The sequence below is a fragment of the Neofelis nebulosa genome, chromosome 6 (genome assembly GCF_028018385.1).
Source record: "Neofelis nebulosa isolate mNeoNeb1 chromosome 6, mNeoNeb1.pri, whole genome shotgun sequence".
In the NCBI taxonomy this organism is placed as follows: Eukaryota; Metazoa; Chordata; class Mammalia; order Carnivora; family Felidae; genus Neofelis; species Neofelis nebulosa.
Genome location: NC_080787.1, coordinates 49,897,692 through 49,922,010, shown reverse-complemented (window position 1 = coordinate 49,922,010; position 24,319 = coordinate 49,897,692). Strand labels below are relative to the sequence as shown.

Sequence of the window (24,319 nt, the reverse complement as noted above, 5' to 3'; positions counted from 1 at the left end):
TATGGTGAACCCCTACAGTCACATCACCTTTGAAAACCAATCTTGTGGCTGGACTTGCCCTGGTGGTTCTTACTATGATTTCAAGATGCACCTCAGCAATAACCATCAGAGCATTTTGAAAAAACAAGGATCATTACTCACAAGTCCTGGAGGGTACATGCCATGACCAGGACAAAACAGCAAGGTCTGTGTTAGAGAGTGTGAATCTGGGGTTCTGCCTTTTGTGGTCAATGATGGGGTGCCTCAGGTCTCATGGGTTCATTCTTTGTTGGTAAATTTAAAACATAAGAGCAAGAAATAATGTGTGGGAAGGGAAAGGCAAGTGGTCAAACTGACAGGTCTATGGACCAGAGCTCTCTAAAATGAGGAGTATTTCAGGGTTGGGATGGCATGGCTGTTTATCTAGTTGAATAGCAGACTATGGGTTTATTCAAGATGAGTGCCTTTGAAATGGATGCCTCAGGAATCAAAAGCTTAATGTCAAGCACTTATATTACAATAAAAAAAAGCCAATTGTTAGGTACTTAGGCTATAATAAGTGTCAAAATACCAAAGTCAAAAATTTTCTTACCTGAATTGGTATTCTCAATCTCTAATGCATTTAATGGCAGAAAGGATTGAACCACACATCACTAGGTTCTGATTGTTTGGACTGAGGTGGAAGAGTAAAATTTCTTTGTTTTTTGAGTTCTTCAGATTTAAGGAAAGGAAATGCATTTGTTCTACTTTTAACAATTACATTTGCTCACGTATAAAATATGTTTTTATGCAAAGTTTCCACATGAAATCGCCTCAGATGAGATGGATCAGATTTATTTGGTAGTCTGAGTACGTCTTGCAAATTTTAGTGGAGTCCTTGGTATGACAGACACCCCCATTTCAGAACATGGAATTGAAGTGTGTGCTATAAATGTTTCATGAGGTATCAGTAAATTGACTAAGGCAAATATGGAGCCATTTAACTGGTCTATTAAGAAATCTGACTGTGACATCATTTATTTTTACTGTTCAGTTCTCATACACTGTTGCTGCTATCCTTCCCATAATGTCTGATTTCCTTTCTCAGGTATTTAACGGAAAAAAAAATAATGCCTTCCTTTAAAACATAATAAGCTATATAAGGAAGTTACGAGTAGAAAATACTTACTTAGTATCTCATATGCAGCATCTGTTTAAATGCTTGTGATACATGCAACAGAAGAAAATCCCTGTCCTCAGACAGATTGTATATCAGTTCATACGTGGAAAGACAGTAAGGGATAAACACAAAAATAAGTGTATTTGGTAGTAAGTTTGAAAAGGTAAAGTACTAAAGAATGATGAAAAAGGACAAGTGGAAGATGATGTGGCATGCATGGTGACTATCTAGAGGCACAAATTGTAATTTTTTTTTAAAATTTGAGCATAGTTGACATAAAACGTTACATTAGTTTTAGGTGTACAACTTAACTGATTTGACAAGTTTATACATTACGCTATGTTCACCACAGGTATAGTTACCATCTGTCCTATTATATTGCTATTACAATATCACCGACTGTATTTCCTTTTCTTTTTTTACTTGTTAAAAACTTCTCTTGGACCAAGTTTTCTTGGGTCTAGTTTTAATATAAAAAACAAAAAAAGTGTTTTGATGCCCAGTGTGTCTATTTTTTAAATATAAGAGTTTTGCTTACAGCCATCATATTTTATTATAGTATTATTTTGTATTTTTCCTTAAATTAACAATGTTTTCCCAATATATATTCTTTAGTTTGCTCTCAACAACATCATATGCAAAAATACATATTTGGCAGTTATAATAAATATTGAAATAAACACATAACTATTAAAAAATAAAACTGTTTGATTTAAAACACCTGAAAGTATCTCAGGGTTTCTGTTGATAAACTTTTTTCTTTTTTTTCTTTTTCTTTTTTTTTTTAAATTTACATCCAAATTAGTTAGCATATAGTGCAACAATGATTTCAGGAGTAGATTCCTTAGTGCCCCTTACCCATTTAGCCCATCCCCCCTCCCACAACCCCTCCAGTCACCCTGTTTGTTCTCCATATTTAACAGTCTCTGATGTTTTGGCCCCCTCCCTGTTTTTATATTATTTTTGTTGTCCTTCCCTTATGTTCATCTGTTTTGTCTCTTAAAGTCCTCATATGAGTGAAGTCATATGATTTTTGTCTTTCTCTGACTAATTTCACTTAGAATAATACTCTCCAGTTCCATCCATGTAGTTGCAAATGGCAAGATTTCATTCTTTTTGATTGCCGAGTAATACTCTATTGTGTGTGTGTGTGTGTGTGTGTGTGTGTGTGTGTATACATAGATACCACATCTTCTTGATCCATTCATCCATTGATGGACATTTGGGCTCTTTCCATACTTTGGCTATTGTTGATAGTGCTGCTATAAACATTGGGGTGCATGTATCCCTTCAAAACAGCACACATGTATCCCTTGGATAAATGCCTAGTAGTGCAATTGCTGGGTCATGGGATAGTTTTATTTTTAATTTTTGAGGAACCTCCAGATTGTTTTCCAGAGTGGCTGCACCAGCTTGCATTGCCACCAACAATGCAAAAGATATACTCTTTCTTCCCATCCTCGCCAACATCTGTTGTTGCCTGAGTTGTTGATGTTAGCCATTCTGACAAGTGTGAGGTGGTATCTCATTGTGGTTTTGATTTGTATTTCCCAGATAATGAGTGACATTGAGCATTTTTTTCATGTGTCAGTTGGCCATCTTGATGTCTTCTTTGGAGAGGTGTCTATTCATGCCTTTTGCCCATTTCTTCATTGGATTATTTGTGTTTTGGGTGTTGAGTTTGATAAGCTCATTATAGATTTTGGATACTAACCCTTTATCTGATATGCCATTTGCAAATATCCTCTCCCATTTGAAAGTGGCTTGATAGAGAAAAAAGGTGGGGGAGAAAGGAAATCGTTTGAAAATTTGAAAAATGAATACACTGAAATAGACTAAAATGAAATGATGGAAGTAAAATAGAATTTGAAAAATTTACACCAAAGTAAAAAATATAGTAGAAAAAAATAAAAAAATATTTTTAATAAAAACTGAAAATAAAAATGAATTTTTTCTTTTTGTATTCAAGAAAAAGAAAATAAATTAAAGAGAGAAAGAAAAAAAAGAAAGAAAGAAAATTGAATAGATGGACTGGCTAACAGACTGAAATATGACTGAAATTACTTCGTTTTCCCTTAGAACTCAAACTATGAAGCGTTTTATAGTCTATAAACAAAGCAGGTGGTGAGACTTGTGTTCTTGAAGAGTGTAGGTTGGCCCAGTTGGGCGGGGCTTAGTATAATGGCTAGCCTATTAGGGTGGATTGTTGTGGTGCTTGTAGGTGCCTATGCGCATGTGCGGGAGTGGTGAAAATGGCATCACACAGTTACCCAGTCTCTAGTATTGAACTCTATTGTCCCTGATCAGCAGTCATGCACCTGTCCTTTGTCTCCAGCTTCCATCCATTCCCCGCTTTTACACTGTCTGTGACTAAGCTGTCAGGTTGCTAGGCAACTCCTCCCTCATGTGTTTTATATCAGATGTGGCTGTGTTTCCCGACCCCTCACTTCTGAGGGACTGCTGCTTTGACCCATTCTGACCCTCTGAAAGAGGGTCTCACCAAGCAATGGCTGGGTGCCAGCTGCACTCAGGAATGTTCACAGGACTGTGCTGCTGCCGATGCCCAGAGACTGTGGCCAGGTGCCAGCCCTCCCCAGAAAAAGTTTGCAAGACAGTGTAGCAGCAGCGCCTCAGGGATTATGGAAAATCACAACACACATCTGGCACCAGGCTTTACCCCCTTGCTCCAGCACCAGCGAATGTGGCCATTCTCTGGGGGTCTGCTGGGCCCAGGTGACCTCAGAGCCTCTACCAAATGTCCTTCCATCAGTGGAACCACTTTTCCCCCTGTGGCCTGAGAAGCTCCCAGACCCCACTCTGCTCCTGGGGATTCACCCTTCCCACCAGAGCACTGCCAGTTATCCATCTGCAGAGTTTCTGACTCTGCACTCCCCTGTTTACAGTCTTAATGGAATTTAAACCCTCTCCTTTCTCCTTCCTCCCTTTTTTTTCAGTCTCTGTGGCTTTTTCCAATTTTCCACTTTCTCTCCAACTGCTTTTGGGGAGGGATGCTTTCCCTGTATTCTCCTCCCGCATCTCCATCCTCTCTCCACAAGGAAAAGTGGCTCCCTGCCCTCTGCAGCTTCTCTCTCCCCAAGTTCACCTCTCCATGCTGCATACCTGCTGAATTCTTTGGTTTCACATTGTGCGGATTGTTGGATTAATCCTCACATCAGCTTTCTAGGTGTGCAGGATGGTTTAGCATTGGTCTGGCTGTATTTTACAGACACAAGACACACAAAAAACTTCCAGGCTGTTCCGCCATTTTGGCTCCTCTCACTGACTGTGTTTCTTACACTGTGCATTTTATTCCTATGCTTACTCATTCCATAACTGAAGGCCTATATCTCTTTCTCCCCTTCACCCATTTTGTAGAACCCCAAACCTCTCCCCACTGGCAACCATCAGTTTGTTCTCTATATTTATAGTATATTTATAGTATATTATAGTTCTGATCCTGCTTTTTGTTTTTTGTTTTATTTTTATATACCATTCGCAAGTGGGATCATATGGTATTTGTCTTTTTCAGTCTGACTTATTTCACTTACCATAATACTCTCTGGTCCATCCATGTTGTCTTAAATTCCATGATCTCATCCTTGTTTATAGCTGTGTAATATTCCATTGTTTAAATGTACCACATTTTCCTTGTCCATTCATCTATTGAGGGACGCAGGTTGTTTACATTTCTTGGTTATTGTAAATAATGCTACAATAAACAGAGAGGTGCATGTATCTTTTTGAGTTAGTGTTTTTGTTTTCCCTGGGCAAATACCCAATAGTATAGAATAGAAATTTTCAATAGAATTATCAGATTATATTGATTTTTCTACTTTAGATTTTTGGGGAATCTCCATACTCTTTTCCACAGTGGCTGCTCCAGCTTGAATTCTCACCAGCAGTGCATGATGATTTATTTTTCTACACATCCTCACCAACTTTTGTTGTTTTTTGTCTTCTTGGTTTTAGCCATTCTAACAGGTGTAAGGTGATATCTCATATCTCATTGTGGTTTTGATTTTCATTTCCCTGATGATCAGTGAGGAGTATCTTTTCATGTATCTGCTGGCTATCTGTATGTCTCCTTTGGGAAAAATTTCTATTTAGGTTCTCTGCCCATTTTTTAAGCAGGTTTTTTTTTGGTGTTAAGTTGTAGGAGCTCATTATATATTTTGAATATTAACCCATTATCAGATATATCATTTGCAACTATCTTCACTCATTCAGTATATTATTTTCCTGTTTTCTTGATGGCTTCCTTTGCTGTGCAAAAGCCTTTTATTTTGATGTAATCTCAATAGTTTTTTTGTTTTGTTTTGTTTTTTGTGGGTTTTTTGTTTGTTTGTTTTTGTTTTTGTTTTGCTTTTGTTTCCATTGTTTTTAGAGCCATACCTGGAAGAATGTTGCTTTGGCTAATGTCAGAAAACTTACTACCTGTGTTGTCTTCTAGGATTTATGTGGATCTTTAGTCCATTTTGAGTTTATTTTTGTGTATGGTGTTAAAATAGTTTCATTCTTTTACATACAGCTATCCCGTTTTCTTAACACCATTTATTAAAAAAAAAAAAACTATGTTTTTCCATTGCATATTCTTATTTCTTTTGTCAGGGATTAATTGACCATATAAATGTGGGTTTATTTCTGAGGCCTCTGTCTTGTTCTGTTGATCTATGTGTCTGTTTTTGTACCAGTAGGTACTCTATTGATCACTACAGATTTGTAGCTTATCTTGATATCTGGGATTCTAATACCTCCAGATTTGTTCTTCTTTCTCAGGGATTGCTGTGGCTATTTGGGGTCTTCTGTGATTCTGTATAGACTTTAGTATTCCTTGTTCTAGTTTTGTGAAAAATACTGCTGGTATTTTGATAGGGATTGCATTGAATCTATAGATTTCTTTGGGTAATATGGACATTTTGATAATACATTCTTTGAATCCATGAGCATGGAATATCTTTCCATATGTTTGTGTCATCTTCAATCCCTTTTTTGAGTGTTTTATAGTTTTCAGAGTACAAGTCTTTCACCTCTTTGGTTAAGTTTATTCCTAGTTATTCTTTTTGGTACAGTTATAAATGGTGTTGTTTTTTAAATTTCTCTTTCTGGACTTTATTTTTCATGTATGGAAATGCTATGGTTTTCTGGGTACATGATTTGCTAATATTTTGGATTTCTTCATCTACGTTTATCAAGGACATTGTCCTGTGGTATTATTTTTCGTGGTATCTTTGGTGCAATGCTGGCCTCATAGAATGCTTTTGGAAACTTTTATTCATTTATTTTTTGGAATGATTTGAAGAGAAAAAATATTAACTCCTCTTTAAATGTCTAGTATAATTGAATTGTGAATCCACCTGACCTTGGATTTTTATTTTTTGGTTGTTTTTAATTACTGATTCACTTTCATTACTTGTAATCGGTCTGCTGAGATTTTCTATTTCTTCCTTGTTCAGTGTTGGAAGACTGTAGGTTTCTAAGAATGTATCCATATCTCCTAAGTTGTCCATTTTGTTGGCATATAATTTTTCATAGTATTCTCTTATAATCCTTTATAATTCTGTGGTGTCAGTTGTTACTTTTCCTTTGTCATTTCTGATTTTGTTTATTTTGGTCTTTTTTTTTTTCCTCTTGATGAGTGTGGCTAAGGGTTTGTCAATTTTGTTTATCTTTTCAAAGAGCCACCTCTTAGATTAATTGATTTTTTCCTTTCATTTTTTTTTTATTCTCTACATCATTTATTTCTCCTCTGATCTTTATTATATATTTTCTTCTACTAGCTTTAGGCTTTTTTTATTATTTTTCTAGTTCTTTTAGATAAGGTTAGATTGTTTATGTGAGTCTTTTCTTATTTATTGTGGTAGGCCTGTATTGCTATACACTTTCTTCTTAGAACTGCTTTCACTGTGCCCCAGGAATTTGTGATCACATTTTTTTCATTTTCATTTATCTCCAGGTATTTTTGGATTTTTTTTTCATTGCTTCATTGACCCATTGGTTGTTTAGTATCATGTGGTTTAGTTTCCATCTGTTTGTTTTTTTCCAGTTTTTTTTCTTGTGATTTATTTGTAGTTTTATACTGTTGTGGTCAGAAAAGTGCATGGTATGATTTCTGTCTTCTTAAATGTATTGAGGCTTGTTTTATGGCCTAATATGTGATCTCTTCTGGAGAATTTTCCATGTACACTGGAAAACAATGTGTATGCTGATGTTTTTGTATGGAATATCCTATATATATCTTTCATGTCTATCTGGTTTAATGTGTCATTCAAAGACATGTTTCCTTATGGATTTTCTGTCTGAATGATCTATCCATTGATAAGCGGACTGTTAGAGTCACCTACTATATTATATTATATTATCATTAATTTCTCTCTTTATATCTGTTAATATATTTTTTATGTATTTAAGTGATCTAGTGTTGGGTTCACATTTACAATTATTATATCCTGTTGTTAGATTGATCTCTTTGTCAATATGTAACATCCTTCTTTGTCTCTTGTTAGTGTCTTAGATTTTGTTTTTTAATTTTTAAGATGTGTGTTTATTTTTGAGACAAAGAGAGACAGAGCATGAGCAGGGGAGGGACAGAGAGAGAGGGAGACAGAATCCGAAGCAGGCTTCAGGCTCTGAACTGTCAGCACAGAGCCTGATGCAGGGCTTGAACTCATGAACTGTGAGATCCTGATTTGAGCTGAAGTTGGAGGCTTAACCAACCGAGCCACCCAGGCTCCCTGTTAGTGTCTTTGTTTTAAAGTCTTCTGTGTGATGTAAGTATTGCTACTCAGGCTATATTTTTTTTCCACTTCCATTTATTTACATGGCAAATGTTTTTCCATGTTTTCACTTTCAGTCAGTATTTGTCTTTAGGTCTGAAGTGAGTCTCTCATAGATAGTACATAGATGGATTTTGTTTATTTATTCATTTCACCACTCTGTGTCTTTTGCTTAGAGCATCTATACCACTTATATTTAGAATAATATTTGATAAGTATGTACTTACCTTGATTTTTTACATTTGTTTTCTGGTTGTTTTTGGAGTTCTTTGTTTCTTCTTCTCTTGCTCTCTTTCTTCGCAATCAATGAGTATCAATAGTTTTTGTTTGGCACGTGCACACTATCTTTTTTTGCCTCTAGGTAGGTTTTGGATTTGTGGTTACCATGACATTCATATATAATACCATAAGTAAATAGAGTCCATATTCATTTGATGATCACTTACATTCAAACACACTTAAAAAAATAGAAATTATTTTATTATTTTCCTACTCTTCCATTCTTACTCCCTTTTCCATGTTTTATGTATATGTTGTTATATTTTTAAAAATGTTATTCATATTTTTTCTTATGTATATGACCATTCCTTTGTACTTAAAGAAGTCCCTTCAAAATTTCTTGTAAGAATGGTGTAGTAGTGATAAACTCCTTTGTCTTTTGTTTGTTTGGAGAATTCTCTATCTCTCCTTCAAATCTGAATGATAACCTTGGTAGGTAGAATATTCTTGGTTGTAGGTTTTTTCCTCTTTCAGAACTTTGAATATATCATGCCACCCCCTTCTGGATTGCAAAATTTCTGCTGGAAAATTAGCTGGTAACCTTATGTTTCTCTTGCAGGTAACTTTTTTTTTCTCTCTTGCTGCTTTTAGGATTCTTTGTATTTAACCTTTGACTTTTTTTTTTAACCTTTGACATTTTTATTATTATGTGCCATGGTGTGGATCTTCTTGGTTCATCTTGTTTGGAAGTCTCTGTGATTCTTGGATTTGGATGTCTATTTCCCTCCCTAGGTTAGGCGAGTTTTCAATTATTTCTTCAAGTAAGTTTTCTACACCTCTCTTCTTCTGGGGCACCCTATGATACAAATGTTTGTCCACTTGATGTTGTCTAAGAGATCTTTTAATCTATCCTCAATTTTTAAATTCTTTTCCCTTTTTGTTGTTTAGCTTGTATGCTTTCCATTACCCTGTCTTCCAGATCACTGATATCTTCTTCTGCATCCTCTAATCTCCTGTTGATTTTCTCTAGTGTGTTTTTGTTTTAGTTATTGTAATCTTCAACTCTGATGGTTCTTTATAATATTTTCTATCTCTTTACTGAATGTCTCACTGAGTTCTTGAATTCTTTTCTCTAGCCCAGTAAGTATCTTTATGATGATTACTTTAAATTATTTTTCAGGCATATTGCTCATCTCTGTTTCATTTAGTTCTTTTTCTGAGCTATTTTCTTGTTCTTTCTTTTGGAGCATATTCCTCTCTCCCCATATTGGTTGACTTTCTCTGTTTGTTTCTATGGATTAGGTAAAACACTCCTTTTCCTTAAGTTGAAAGACTTGTATGTTAAAATACAACTTGTATGTTAAAAAACAACTTTTATGTTAAAATACAATCTACAGTGGCTCTTCTATGAGGAACAGATTAAAGAAAGTTAAAAAGCAAATCAGAGAGATTATGTAGGAAACTGTTAGAGTTACTAAAGTAAGTGATATTGTTGACACTCTCTAGAAGGTTCATGGCAAAAATGGTAAAGAGTAGGAAATGATTCTGGGTCTATTTTTAAGGTATTTCAACAGCATTTCCTGTTGGATTAGATGGAGGTATAAGAGAATAAAAGTGAAACAGGTCAATGCACTGGAAAGACAGGGTGACATTGAGACTGAGGAGGCTAAGGGTCAGCAAGTTTTGGAAGTATTACCAGAGTTTCACTTTGCCACATACTGATGTTAATATATTTTCTAGTGAAATAAAACCATCCAGTGGGGTTAGATGTATAAATCTGGGCTTCACTGAATGATCTTTACAGGAGATATTCATGATAGAATTGCTGACATTGATATGGTAACAGATACAACTGGAAAAGATTTTAAAAAGTGAATATAAAAAAAGGATAGTAGGGCAGAACTAAGCTTTTGAGAAATTCAGTATGCAGAGATCAAAAAGAGATGATCATAATTTTTAATGAGACTGAAACATATTTGATACAAGGAAATAAAGGTGAACCCTTAATAGTATAAGGTTAAAAGGGAAGAATTTAAAGAATTAAGGTTTATTATGAGAAAATAAAAAATTGGTAGTTATGAAGGGTGCACTCCTACGAAATACTTGCTACTTACCTGAATAGCCTATATTATTTTGTTAAGGTTTATTTTTTGCATGGATTTTAGGTATAACAGTGAAGAAGGACTTTAGAATTTTGTATAATTGTCCTTCAGGTAACAATTTAAATTACATATGTCAATATTGGATGATTTACATCTTGTTTTGATGAAATAATGGAGATCAAGCTAAAGTATATCAGGAAATAATAGAATCTTCTGTGGAAAAGTCCATAGGGAAGAGATGCATTATTTTCCCCCTGGACACTACCTCAATATGTTCCCTTCACTTTGGGCACCATTTTTGGCATACTGCTAGCCCTGTTAAGCTTGATATATCAATATCCAATATTAAATACACATACACACAGGCAGACACACATACCCAATAATCAACATTACAGAGTTCTCAAATCTCTTTCTGAAATATCTGAATATACAGGTAAGTCTTTAAAGGGGACTTAACCTTTCAGCAGATGTTTGCAACTTTTTCCGTGTGAGACTTCCAGGCCTATGGAATCTGAAGTGATTTAATTTTGTTATCATTTACTGGATCTTACAGAAGCAATGGGGCATTTTATAGAATGAAAATATATAGCAGTGGGTTACTGGATTCACAGAAGCCATATTATAATACACTTTTTAAACAGAGAAATAAAGTTGTGAGCATTCTATATTATACCATCCTTTGTTCTTCCTTTTCAATCTCTAGCTTAGAAGATACAGCATGTCATTTTACCCAGAGCTCTATTTGTGTCACTCTCAATAAAGCTTATTAAAGTGGGATGCTATATCCAGTCAGTGACATGCTAATCAGTGCACAAGGATTTCTTCATGGTGTCCCTATTTTTATTGAAAAAAAAGGGGGGGGGTGTAATTTACAAGCATAAAGTCTATGTTCCTAAACCACATCTTTTCTTACACGGATTTACCTATATCCATCCTACCATCACTACTGCTAAATGGTACCAATTTATAAAGTTGTTTTTATCATAGCCTAATTTCTTCAGCAATAAAACTTTGTGGAGGGTTGTGGGTCTTTTGCGTATGTTATTAATGACAACTTATCTACAGTTTATTGATTTTAAAAGTATTCTGAATAGATGACGATTTCTTTTTCCATAGCATTATCTCCCCAAGGCTGTTGTCCTCCTTTCGGTAGTGTAGAAAAGGAATTCTTAACCTCTGGGATTTAATGAATGTAATGTAATATATGGGTCCCAAAGGCCCAAACATCCCCTAAAGCTGTGAAATGTTGGGAGTTGGCATTTTGTTTCTCTCTCCTTCTCCCTCCATCCTCCCTCCTTCTTCCTTCTCTCTCTCTCTCTCTCTCTCTCTCTCTCTCTCTCTCTCTCACACACACACACACACACACACACACACTCACACACACACACACACCACACACTTCTTCAGAGTCCACAAACTCTAAAATGTTATTGGCTCCCCAGGGACATTCCAACATAATGTAGGTAATGTAGGATTGGTGTTATAGTCTACAAATACCAGTTTGTTAGTAACTACCATCCTGGAATTTCCCTTTGTAATATACATAGCACACCTTTCCTAATGCCCTCACTTACATTTGAAAAGAAAATGAGAACATCCCTTGCAGTACATCTGCTAATACTACTGGTGGTATGCTTTTTGCAGAAAGAGAAGAAGAAGCAGATTTAAACATAATGTAGGGAGAAAGGAAAGAGGCTTATGGGGGGAATTTAAGGATGGTGTCATTTAAGGGCACTTAATATCATATTCCTAATTGTTTATAGACCCTACTAAGTTGTTCCAATAAAGATACACTATTGTAGAATGCTGAGATTTCTTTTTTTAAAAAGGAAAGTGCTCATAGAAATGTAAACACATTGTCATTTGTAACTTGATATTTACTGATTTCTTATAATCACCTGACTAATTATTTACCAGTTTTGAATATACAACCAATTACATAGATAGTAAGTATTGAAGACTAATTATGGAATATGGTAACTTGTTGGTGAGCAGAGATCTGAGTAAGACATCAAATGGGGATGGGAAAAGCCAGTTCTAGATACATGTGAGAAAGAGGAGAATCTTTAGGCCTCAACAAATATAAAAGAGATGGGGAAAATACAGGTTATCTTTTGCCTCTGTACTTTTCTTTAGGACTTATTTTTAACAGTAATGGAACTACATCCATAGAGACATATTGTATCTGTTTCCCCATTGACATAAAGAAAATTTGAATTGCATAAACCACTAGAGCAACAGTTTTACATCTTCCCAGCTATCTAGAAGTTCTTTCTGAAATGCAGCCACAGCTGTTGTCCAGGAGGATGTGTCTCAATTATGTGGGGGTGAGGGGCAAACTATTTTTCCCCATCAGTCATTGGCCAATGCATTTGTAAAATACAATAAAAACAAATTAGAAAAAATGAAAAGACACAAAATTCAATTCCCACTTTGTTATTAATAGATTTAACAGGCATAAAGTTACTTTCTTCAGTTGCTATACAATTTCTAAGTGATTACTCTTAAATTCTGTGCATCATGTCAGACAGTGATCAATGTTTTGCAGACCATCGCCAGTTGGCATATCAATGCTGTTCAATAACATTGATTGGGAGGGTAGACAGCTGTGCACAATGAAGGAGCAAAAAGGTGGATTAGACCTTTATTCCCATTAGGGAGGAACTCTGCCTTTTAACTCTTTCTCATGTAGGAATTCTGCTTAAGACTGGCTTCAAAGTATGTTTCCCTGCCTTACAAATAAAACTAAAGATCATTCATGTATTACATGGAGACTCACATAGTAACCCTCCCTATAAGCCAGTGGTTCTCAAAGGATCCTCACACAGACATTTTGTTAGTTTTGTGAATTTCTTTAGCCTATGAGATTGTCTTCCTCTTCTGGCTTATTTTATTTAGGAAAATGATTTTTATTTCAATTTCATACAACAGTTAGACTTTTATTGGTCTTAATCTAACAGACTAGATTTTCCATGAATTTTGCTGCAAAATTGTAAAGAGGGCAATATAAATTATGTTTGAAAATTATTAGAAGGTAAATGATCCATTGGATAGATGGGATTAAAACCACCTGTATAAACTTGTGCTGTGCACCAGTCTTGTGTTTTTTATACATTGTTTTAAGGGAGAATCTACAGTTTGTGTTCTAGAGATCTGAGCGTTCTCTAAGAGAAATACACATGCACATCTTATATAGTCTTAAAATTAATCTAATTTTCTAAACTTTAGGACCTTATTCTTGGCCTTATTTTTTACTGCTTTTTATCAGACCGATCCTATCAAAACCTTCTATTTTTATCTCCTCATTAAATTTAGAGCCCTACCAATAATAGACAAAAAAGAATATGTATGTTACAATAAAAATTATTAGCTTCATCTACATGCTAGAAATTCAAACACCCAAACAAATATAAAAGAAAAAAAGTGAATTTCAAGAGCCCTAAGTTACCAAGTTAATTAACGAGAAACTGTTCATTTCTCATCTTAGGTCTCCTTGTGTATCTATTGATTAATAGACCTCAAGATTGATTATAGATTAATGGTGGAATGGTATTTCTTGTAGCATTTAGCTTTTTCTCAAAATCCCATATATTTTATTTTTCATATGCTGAAGATAAGATCAATATATATGCTCTTTACTTTTCAAGTGAACATGGAATATTCTCTAGAAGAGACCACATGTTAACCATGAAACAATTCTCAATATATTTAAGAAGATTTAAATCACATCAAGCATATTTTATGACAATAATGCAATGAAATCAGAAATTGATTATAGGAAAAAAAAACTAGAAGAAATACAAACACGTGTAGGCTAAATCATATGTTACTAACTACCAAAGGGTCAATGAAGGAATCAAAGAGGAAATGTATATATTTCACACAGGATATCACAGAATATCATTTTTATTTAAAAGTAAAACTGACAGGGGTACCTGGGCAGCTCAGTTGGCTAAAGCTCCAACTTCGGCTCAGGTCATCATCTCACAGTTTGTGGGTTCAAACCCTGCATTGGGCTCTGTGTTAATAGTTCAGAGCCTGGAGCCTGCTTCAGATTCTGTCTCTCTCTCTCTCTTTCTCTCTGCTCCTCCCCTGCTTGCACTTGGTCTTTCTACCTCTCTCTCAAAAAAAAAATAAATAAATAAATAAACGAACTTAAAAAATGTTTTAACATGTAAAACTGACAGAAATGCTATGGTTACTCAGAATTGAGTCTTTGGCTGCTCTTTTGTTACACATGGATGAACTTTACTTCAAGAAAAAATAACTGATGGTATTTGTTGCCAGTGGTAAAATTTGAGCTTTCAGGCAAAAATTAGAATTTTGGAAAGATTGTATTTATCACCGGGAGCTTGATATGATAGTTTCCCAAATGCTTAGAAGCTTTTCTTATATATCTATCCATCTATCTATCTATATAAAATTTATTGATTTATATAAATATTATATATATGTAAGTGATGAATCATGGGACTTATATATAAATATATACTAAATATATATTTTTATATATTATAATTTATTTCATATATATATAAAATTTATTGTCAAGTTAGCCAACATACAGTATATATAGTGTGCTCTTGGTTTCGGGGATAGATTCCCGTGATTCATCACTTCCATACAACACTTCGTGCTCATTGCAACAAATGCCCTCCTCAATGTCCATCACCCATTTTCCCCTCTCCTCCACTGCCCACCAACAACCCTGAGTTTGTTCTCTGTATTTAAGAGTCTTCTGGGTTTGCCTCCCTCTCTGTTTGAAACTATTTTTTCCCCTTCTCCCATGATCTTCTGTTAAGTTTCTCAAGTTCCATATATGAGTGAAAGCATACATCTGTCTTTCCCTGACTGACTTATTTCACTTAGCATAATACCCTCCACTTCCATCCACATTGTTGCAAATGGCAGGACTTCATTCTTTCTCATTGCCAAGTAGTATTCCATTGTGTATATAAATCACATCTTCTTTACCCATTCATCAGTTGATAGACATTTAGGCTCTTTCCATAATTTGGCTGTTGTTGAAAGTGCTGCTATAAAAATTGGGATACAAATGCCCCTATGCATTAGCACTCCTGTATCCTTTGGATAAATTCCTAGTATTGCTATTGCTGGGTCATAGGGTAGTTCTATTTTTAATTTTTTGAGGAACCTCCACACTGTTTTCCAGAGTGGCTGCACTAATTTGCGTCCCCACCAACAGTACAATAAGGTTCCCCATTCTCCACATCCTTGCAACATTTGTTGTTACCTGAGTTGTTAATGTTAGCCATTCTGACTTGTGTGAGATGGTATCTCAATGTGGTTTTGATTTGTATTTCCCTGGTGATGAGTGATGTTAAGCATCTTTTCATGTGTCTGTTGGTCATCTGGATGTCCTCTTTGGAAAAGTGTCTATTCATGTCGTCTGCCTATTTCTTCACTGGATTATTTGTTTTTGGGGTTTTGAGTTTGGTAAGTTCTTTATAGATTTTGGATACTAACCCTTTGTCTGATATGTCATCTATAAATATCTTCTCCCATTCTGTCAGTTGCCTTTTAGTTTTATTGATTATTTCCTTTGCAGTGCAGAAGCTTTTAATCTTGATGAGGTCCCAATAGTTCATTTTTGTTTTTATTTCCCTTGCCTTTGTATACCTGTCAAGAAGTTGCTGCGATGAGATCAAAGAGGTTGTTGCCTGTTTTCTCCTCTGGGGGGTGATTTCAATGGTTTCCTGTCTCACATTTAGGTCTTTCATCCATTTTGAGTTTATTTTTGTGTATGGTGTAAGAAAGTAGTCCAGTTACATTCTTCTGCATGTTTCTGTCCAGTTCTCCCAGGACCCTTTACTAAAGAGACTGTCTCTTTTCCATTGGATATTCTTTCCTGCTTGTCAAAGATTAGTTGGGCATACATTTGTGGCTCCAGTGCTGGGTTCTCTATTCTCTTCCATTGGCCTATGTGTCTGTTTTGTGCCAATACCATGCTGTCTTGATGATTACAACTTTATAGTAGGGGCTAAAGTCTGGGATTGTGATGCTTCCTGCTTTGGTTTTCTTTTTCAACGTTACTTTGGCTATTTGGGGTCTCTTCTGTTTCCAGATAAATTTTAGGATTGTTCTAGCTTTGAGAAGAATGCCGGTGCAATTTTGATTGGGATTGCATTGAATGTGTGTATTGCTTTGGGTAGTATTGAGATTTTAACAATATTTGTTCTTCGATTCCATGAGCATGGGGTGTTTTTCCATTTCTTTGTGTCTTCTTCAATTTCCTTCATAAACTTCCTATAGTTTCTTTCACATCTTTGGTTAGATTTATTCCCGGGTATTTTACGGTTCTGGGTGCAATTCTAAATGGGATCTATTTCTTGATTTCTCTTTCTGTTGCTTCATTATTGGTGTATAGAAATGCAACCGACTTCTCTACATTGATTTTATATCCTGAGACTTTGCTGAATTTATATATCAGTTCTAGCATCTTTTTGGTGGAGTCTTTCATGTTTTCCATGTGGAATATCATATCATCTGCAAAAAGTGAAAGTATGACTTCTTTGCCAATTTGGATGCCTTTTATTTCATCTTGTTGCCTGATTGCTGAGGCTAGGACTTCCTTCACTATGTTCTTCACAATGGTGAGAGTGAACCTTCATGTCATGTTCCTGATTGCAGGGGAAAAGCTCTGTTTTTCCCCATTTGACATTAGCTGTGGGCTTTTCATATAAGGCTTTTATGATGTTAAGGTGTATTCCTTCTATCCTGACTTTCTTGAGGGTTTTTATTAAGAAAGGATGCTACATTTTGTCAAATGCTTTTTCTGCATTTATTGGCAGGATCTTATGGTTCTTATCTTTTCTTCTACTAATGGGAGGTATCACATTGATTGATTTGTGAATATTGAACTAGCCCTGCAGCCTAGGAATGAACCCTACTTGACTATGGTGAATAATTCTTTTAGTATACTGTTGCATATGATTGCTAGTATCTTGTTGAGAATTTTTGCATTCATGTTCATCGGGGATATTGGCCTGTAATTCTCCTTTTTAGTGGGGTGTCTGTGTGGTTAGGGAATCAAGGTGATGCTGGCTTCATAGAATGAGTCCAGAGGCTTTCCTTTCGTTTCTATTTTTTGGAACAGCTTGAGAAGAATAGGTACTAAGTATGCTTTAAATTTTTGGTAGAATTCCCCTGGGAAGCCATCTGGCCCAGGACTCTTACTTGTTGAGAGATTTTTGATAACTGATTCAATTTATTCACTGGTTATAGGTCTGTTCAGATTTTTTATTTCTTCCCATTTGAGTTTTGGTAGTGTGTGGGTTTCTAGGAATTTGTCCATTTCTTCCAGGTTGTCCAGTTTGTTGACAAATAATTTTCATAGTATTCTCTAATACTTGTTCGTATTTCTGTGGTGTTGGTTGTGATCTCTCCTCTTTCATTCTTCATTTTATCTATTTGGATTCTCTCTCTTTTCTTTTTGAGAAGTATGGCTAGGAGTTTATAAATTTTGTTTATTTTTTTAAACTATCTCTTAGATTCATTTATCTGTTTTACTGGGGTTTTTTTGGGTTTTATATTGTTTATTTCATCTCTAATCCTTATTATTTATTTTCTTCTGCTGGTTTTGGGATTTCTTTTCCGTTCTCCTTCTAGTTTTATTAGTTGTGCGGTTAGGTTTTGTTTGTTAGATTTTTCTTGTTTCTTGAGATAGGTCTGGATTGCAATGTATCTTCCCCTTAGGGCTGCCTTTGTTGCATTCCAAGGGGTTTGGACTGTCATGTTTTCCTTTTCATTTGCTTCCATAGATTATTAATTTCTTCTTTAATTGCCTGGTTGACCCATTAATTCATTCTCTAGTAGTATGTTCTTTAACCTCCATGCATCTGGAGGCTTTCCAAATTTCTTCTTGTGGTTGATTTCAAGTTTCATAGCGTTGTGATATGAAAATATGCATGGTATGATTTCAATTCTTTTATATTTATTGAGGGCTGTTTTGTGCCCCAGTATGTGGTCTATCTTGGAGAATGTTCTATTTATACTCGAGAGGAATGTGTATTCTGCTGCTTTTGGATGAAAAGTTCTGAATATATCTTTCAAGTCCATCTGGTCCAGAGTATCATTCAAAGCCATTATTTCTTTATGGATTTTCTGCCTAGACGATCTGTCCTTTGTTATAAGTGGAGTATTAACATCCCCTGCAATTATTGTATTCTTACCAATAAGATTGCTTATGTTTGTGATTAATTGATTTATATATATGGATATACCAAGTTGGGGGCATCAACATTTATAATTGTTAGCTCTTCTTGATAGATAGGCCCCTGTAATTATGATATAATGTCCTTCTTCATCTTTTGTTATAGTCTTTAGTTTAAAATCTAGTTTGTGTGATATAAGTATGGCTACTCCAGCTTTCTTTTGACTTCCAGTAGCATGATAGATGGTTCTCCATCCCCTCACTTTCAATCTGAAGGTTCCTCAGGTCTAAAATGAGTCTCTTGTAGACAACTTATAGATGGATCTTGTTTTTTATTCATTCTGATACCCTGTCTTTTGATTGGAGCATTTAGTCCATTTACATTCAGAGTTATTATTAAAAGATATGGGTTTAGAGTGATTGTGATATCTGTAGGTTTCATGCTTGTAGTGGTATCTCTGGTACTTTGTGGTCCTTGCAACATTTCACTCACAGGATCCCCCTTAGGATCTCTTGCAGGGCTGGTTTAGTGGTGATGAATTCCTTCAGTTTTTGTTTGTTTGGGAAGACCTTTATCTCTCCTTCTATTCTGAATGGCAACTTTTCTGGATAAAGTATTCTTGGCTGCATATTTTTTTCTATTCATCACATTGAATATTTCTTGCCACACCCTTCTGGCCTGCCAAGTTTCAGAGGACAGGTCTGCTACTACCCTTATGTGTCTACCCTTGTAGGTGAAGGCCCATTTTTCCCTAGCTGCTTTCAGAATTCTCTCTTTATCTTTGTATTTTTCCAGTTTCATTATGATATGCCATGGTGAAGACCTATTCTTGTTGAATCTGAAGGGAGTTCTCTGTGCCTCCTGGATTTGGATGTCTGCTTCCTTCCCCAGATTAGGGAAGTTCTCAGCTGTAATTTGTTCAAGTAAACCGTTTGCCCCTTTCTCTCTCTCTTCTTCTTCTCGAACTCCTAAGATACAGATAAAAATATGGAATGTTTCACAAATGTGCATGTCATCCTTGCACAGGAGCCAGGCCAACCTTCTCTGTATCGCTCCAATTTTAGTGTATGCGATGCCAAAGTGAGCACTGTATATGATCTGTAAAGATAGGTGATCTTAATGTATATGTCTTTTAGATATGTCTTTGGATAAATTTAGTTGCTTATCTTAACTGCTAGAGAATTTCCTAGAAGAAAAGCACAAGCAGGTACCTAGACAGTCATTTGATTCCCTGTTAGTACAGGAAAATCCACCTCTGTCATTTAATATTTCTCCTCTTTTATGTCTTTTGAATTTTCTCTGTCATAGTTGGTCATTGAGTTTGCATACTGATGAGAAAAAGCTGCGTAGCACCAAGAACATTTATTCAAACTGGAGAAGGCTCTGGAACAGTGTTACAAAAAGGTCTTAGAGAGGACAACTATATAATCAATTGGCTAGTTATAAATAAGGGAGTTTAGAGGAGAGAAGAGGAACAAGGTGAGACTTAGTGATGGAAACCAGAATCCAAGAGAAACCTGGAATCATTTATACCCTTAACTCTCTTCATTCAAAGCCATCTGATGTAGTCTTTTTAAGAAAAGCTTAAATGCAATTGTAAAACATGCCCTTATGACAAGTAGTTAGTTTGACGCAATATTTCTGAGTTTCACTTTAAAAGTGGAAAACCGAAACATAAACACACGAGTTGTTAGGTGATAATACAAATTAATACATTTCAAAATTACATAAAGAAAATTTCCACAAGATATAGTCGTTTATTAATAATATATCCATATTACTGTAAGATTTCAGATGTTTTAAGAAAATGCTGATTTCCTTGCAAACTGTGGCCAGAGAACTCCTTAATCAACAAAAATTCATATTAAAGACTTTATCATGTAAAATTGAATGTTCCCCATATTTAAATATATACTACAAGAAAGATATTAGGAAAAGATATTGATAATTGCTATGGGTCTATGAAAATGCCATTTGACTTTGTCCTCTCTAATAATAGTGTCAGTTACATGAATGGAGATGTAAAAAGAATAATATTCAAATATAGAATTGAAATAAAGTGGAAAGAAACACTAGTATCCTTTTAAAAGATAGTATTTTCAAACAGTGGGTAAATGATAATGTGATGGGATTTACCAGGTATAAAAATTAAGGCTTGCATTTAGATTAAAATACAAACAGCTTCTCAGATGACTGTGGTGGTCTGCCTTCAGTGTCCACATTAATGTGGCCAGGAGATTTTAACGACCACAAATTCTACTGGAGCAAATATTGAGACAGAACTTGTCAAAACCCACATGTGATTTTGAGGCTGCTTTAATAAAAGGACATTCACTAGATCAATAAAACTAATTGTTCTTCACTATTTTGGAGAGGGTAGCCAAATATGGAGGCTTGATTTAGATTCAAGGCACATTGTTTGAATAAACCAGGTTACATATCAATGGTGATCTGGAATCCAAGATGTATAAATAAGTATGAAGGACCTGGACCTATCAATTCTGAAAAGGAGAAAATGAAGAGAATAACTGAGAGTCAGAATCAAACATCTGAAAAGCCCTGAGGGGGAACACACTTGTGTTGTTCTGCTCCAGAGGGCTGAGCTATGACCAATGATTCGGTAGGAGTGAGACATTTTGGGTAATAAGAAACTGCATGGTAGAGCAGCAAAGTGTGCAAGCTCTGGAGCCAGACTGCTTAGGTTTCAATCTTCAGGGCACTGGGTGGCTCAGCTGGTTAAGCATCTGACTTCGGCTCAGGTCATGATCTTGCAGTCTGTGAGTTCAAGCCCCGTGTCGGGCTCTGTTGATGACAGCTCAGAGCCTGGAGCCTGCTTCAGATTCTGTGTCTCCCTCTCTCTCTACCCCTCCTGTGCTCATGCTCGCTCGCTCTCTCTCAGAAATAAACAAACATTAAAAAAATCTAGTCTCCTTCTTTACCTAGGTGTATAATCTTGGGCTTGATTTTTCAACCTTGTGTATCCTATTATCTTAACCAAAAAAAGTACAATGGGCTCTGTTGAATACTAAATGGATCAATACAAGTAAACCATTTGGAGCATTTGGAATATTAGTGAAGGATCAATACATATTAGTTTCTCTTCTAGATTTTAGACCTCTCCAATAATAAAAGTGATTGTGATAAATGCTCGCCGTAGTGAAGCATGTATGCAAGTTTTTGCTTCCTGTAAACAAATTGTAGAATTTTTGTCTTGGATCCTCTTTGGTAGTGGTGATATTTAGAACTGCTGGTAATTATGAGTCATTCATTATTAGGTATCTACATCTATATGACACCTTTTACAGAGTCTTTGAAGAGTCAGATTATTAGGTGCACATCTAGGTATAAGGCAATGTGAATCATCCTGATTTCACTCCTTTTTATTTTACTTTTTCATGGTGGTTTCGTCTCTTTTCTCCTTCTCAAAATGCTTCTCTAAAGTTAATATAGTTTTTGATTTATTCAATGCAGATGTAAATAATTGTTGTGTTGAAAAGTGAATTTTCCCAGGAAATGTATTTATATATATATTTCTAATATAACAGATGGTCTAAAGACTTTATCTAAAAGGGCTGTATATCTAATTTGAAATTTTAGTTAATGGTAACCCTTTGGTTGTAAGGAGACTCTGAAATTATTCATCAACAGTCACTAATTCTACTTTTGAAGAAAGATGATATCATTAACTCTCTACAACTTGTAGGGAGGGGTGGTGGACTGCAACAAAGAGATATGGGAAGTGTCATTATTAATTGAGCACAAATGTGAATTATGGTCCCTGTAATACCCTAGAGATTCCTTTTAGTCTCCTTGTCCATTCATTTTCATAGATAAGGTTTTGCCAAGTCTCTTTCCGAGGTTTCTTGTCTTTTCAAAAAATATTTCTCCATTTACTTCTTGCTCCTTAACATTTTTTTAAATTATTTTTTTAATGTTTGTTTATTTTTGAGAGAGAGAAAGAGAAAGAGCACAAGTGGGGGAGGGGAGAGAGAGAGGAGACGCAGAATCCAAGGCAGGCTCTGTGCTGACAGCTCAGTGCAAGGCTTGAACTTACAAACTGCAAGTCATGACAGGAGCTGAGTTGACACTTAACTGACTGAACCACCCAGGAGCCCCTCCTTAATATTTTTAAAGCTTCGTTTACCATCAGCTGTTTCATGACTCCCAAAATTTTACCTCCAAACCACTCTCATAGGTCAAAAATTGTATTCCCTTGGAACTGTAAAGTTTAAAAAAAACCCTCAAACTCAGCGTTGCTAAAGTTGAACTGAACGGTTTCTTCCTATAAACCTGGTTCTGCTCCAAGTTTCCCTATAGCATGTAAAGGAATCTCCATTAATAGTTGAACAAGACAAAAACCTAGGAGTCCTGCTTCCTTCTTCTCTCTTCTTTTCCCTCACCTCCTTATATCCAATCTGGCATTGAGGGCTATATATTTTACCTCTTAAATATCTCTCAATTCTGTATATGCCTTTGCAATCAATAACTTCTGCCACATTCCCAAGGTTCAGAAGCTTTCTAACCTCTCCCATTCCTTCCCCCTTTCAGTCCATTCTTTATAAGGAAACTAAAAAGTACAAACAGAAAATGTTCTTTCTTTCCTTACTTATAGATAACTTTAATATGAGATAATTGACATAGAATAAACTGCACATACTTATAGAATATAAGCTGCCCATATAACATGTAAAATTTAATAAGTGTTGACATATGTGTAATCCCCAAAATTACAGAAAAAAAAAAACCCATGATAATGAACAAACCACACAAAATTTCCTTCTGCCCCTTGTACTCCTTGTCTTATTCCCCTCCTTATCTACACTCCTTGCTCCAGGCAACTGCTGAGCTGCTTTCTGTCACAATAAATTTGTTGGGACTTTCTAGAATTCCATATATATGGAACCATGAGATGTATACTCTTCTGTCTGGCTTTACTTACTTAGCCTAATTATTTTGAGATTATCTATGTTACACTAACAATAATGTATTCTTTTGTATTGATGAGTAATATTCCTTTGTGTAGCTATACCACTGATTTTTTATCCATTTACCTGTTGACGGATATTTGAGATGCTTCCAGTTTGGGGCTATTATAAATATAGCTGCAATGAACACTATGTAAAATTCTCTCTGAATATACATTTATCTGGGTAAATAATACCTAGAAGCAGAATGCATTGGTCATAGGGTAGCCTTATATTTCACTTTTTAAGGTACTACAAAAGTGCTTTCCAAAGTAATTGTATGATACATTCCAAACAGCCAAAAGTGAAATTTCTATTGGCTTCACATCCTCACCAATACTTAATATACTTAGTCTTTTTAACCTCAAATATTATTCTGTGTGTGATTTAGTATCTTATTGTGGTTTCAATTTGTATTTCTCTAGTGGTGATATTGAAAAGTCTTTTCATGTGATTGTTTTCCGCCCATATCTTTTTTAGTGGAATATTCTTTCAAGTCTTTCACCTACATTTTAAAAATTGGTTCTATTTTTCTTAAATTTGAATTGTTCAAGTTATCTATATACTCTAGATAGACTTCTTTTGAGAGATACATGTTTTGTAAATATTTGCTACCAGTCTGTAGCCTGCTTTTCTATTATATAAAATATAATTTTGTTGTTACAGTTATATTAGTGTCCTTTAAAGAACACAATTTTGGAGGTTCCTGGGTGTCACAGTTGATTAAGCATCCTACTTAGGCCCAGGTAATGATCTCACAGTTTGTGGGTTCGAGCCCTATGTCAGGCTCAGTGCTAACAGCTCAGAGCCTGGAGCCTGCTTTGGATTCTGTGTCTCCCTCTCTCTCTGCCCCTCCCCCAGTTGTGTTTTCTCTCTCTCTCTCCCTCTCTCTCTCTCTCTCTCCCCTCTCTGTCAGAAATAAACATAAAAAATTTTAAATAAAAAA

At 35.4% G+C, this 24,319-nt stretch overlaps 1 non-coding gene across 1 annotated transcript; it reads right to left on the bottom strand.

Moving 5' to 3' along the window:
- Positions 1–19,390: 19,390 nt before the first annotated feature.
- LOC131515560 (U6 spliceosomal RNA) lies at positions 19,391–19,497 on the bottom strand. Its single transcript, XR_009263629.1, has one exon. It is a non-coding gene; the product is annotated as a U6 spliceosomal RNA (small nuclear RNA).
- Positions 19,498–24,319: the final 4,822 nt, after the last annotated feature.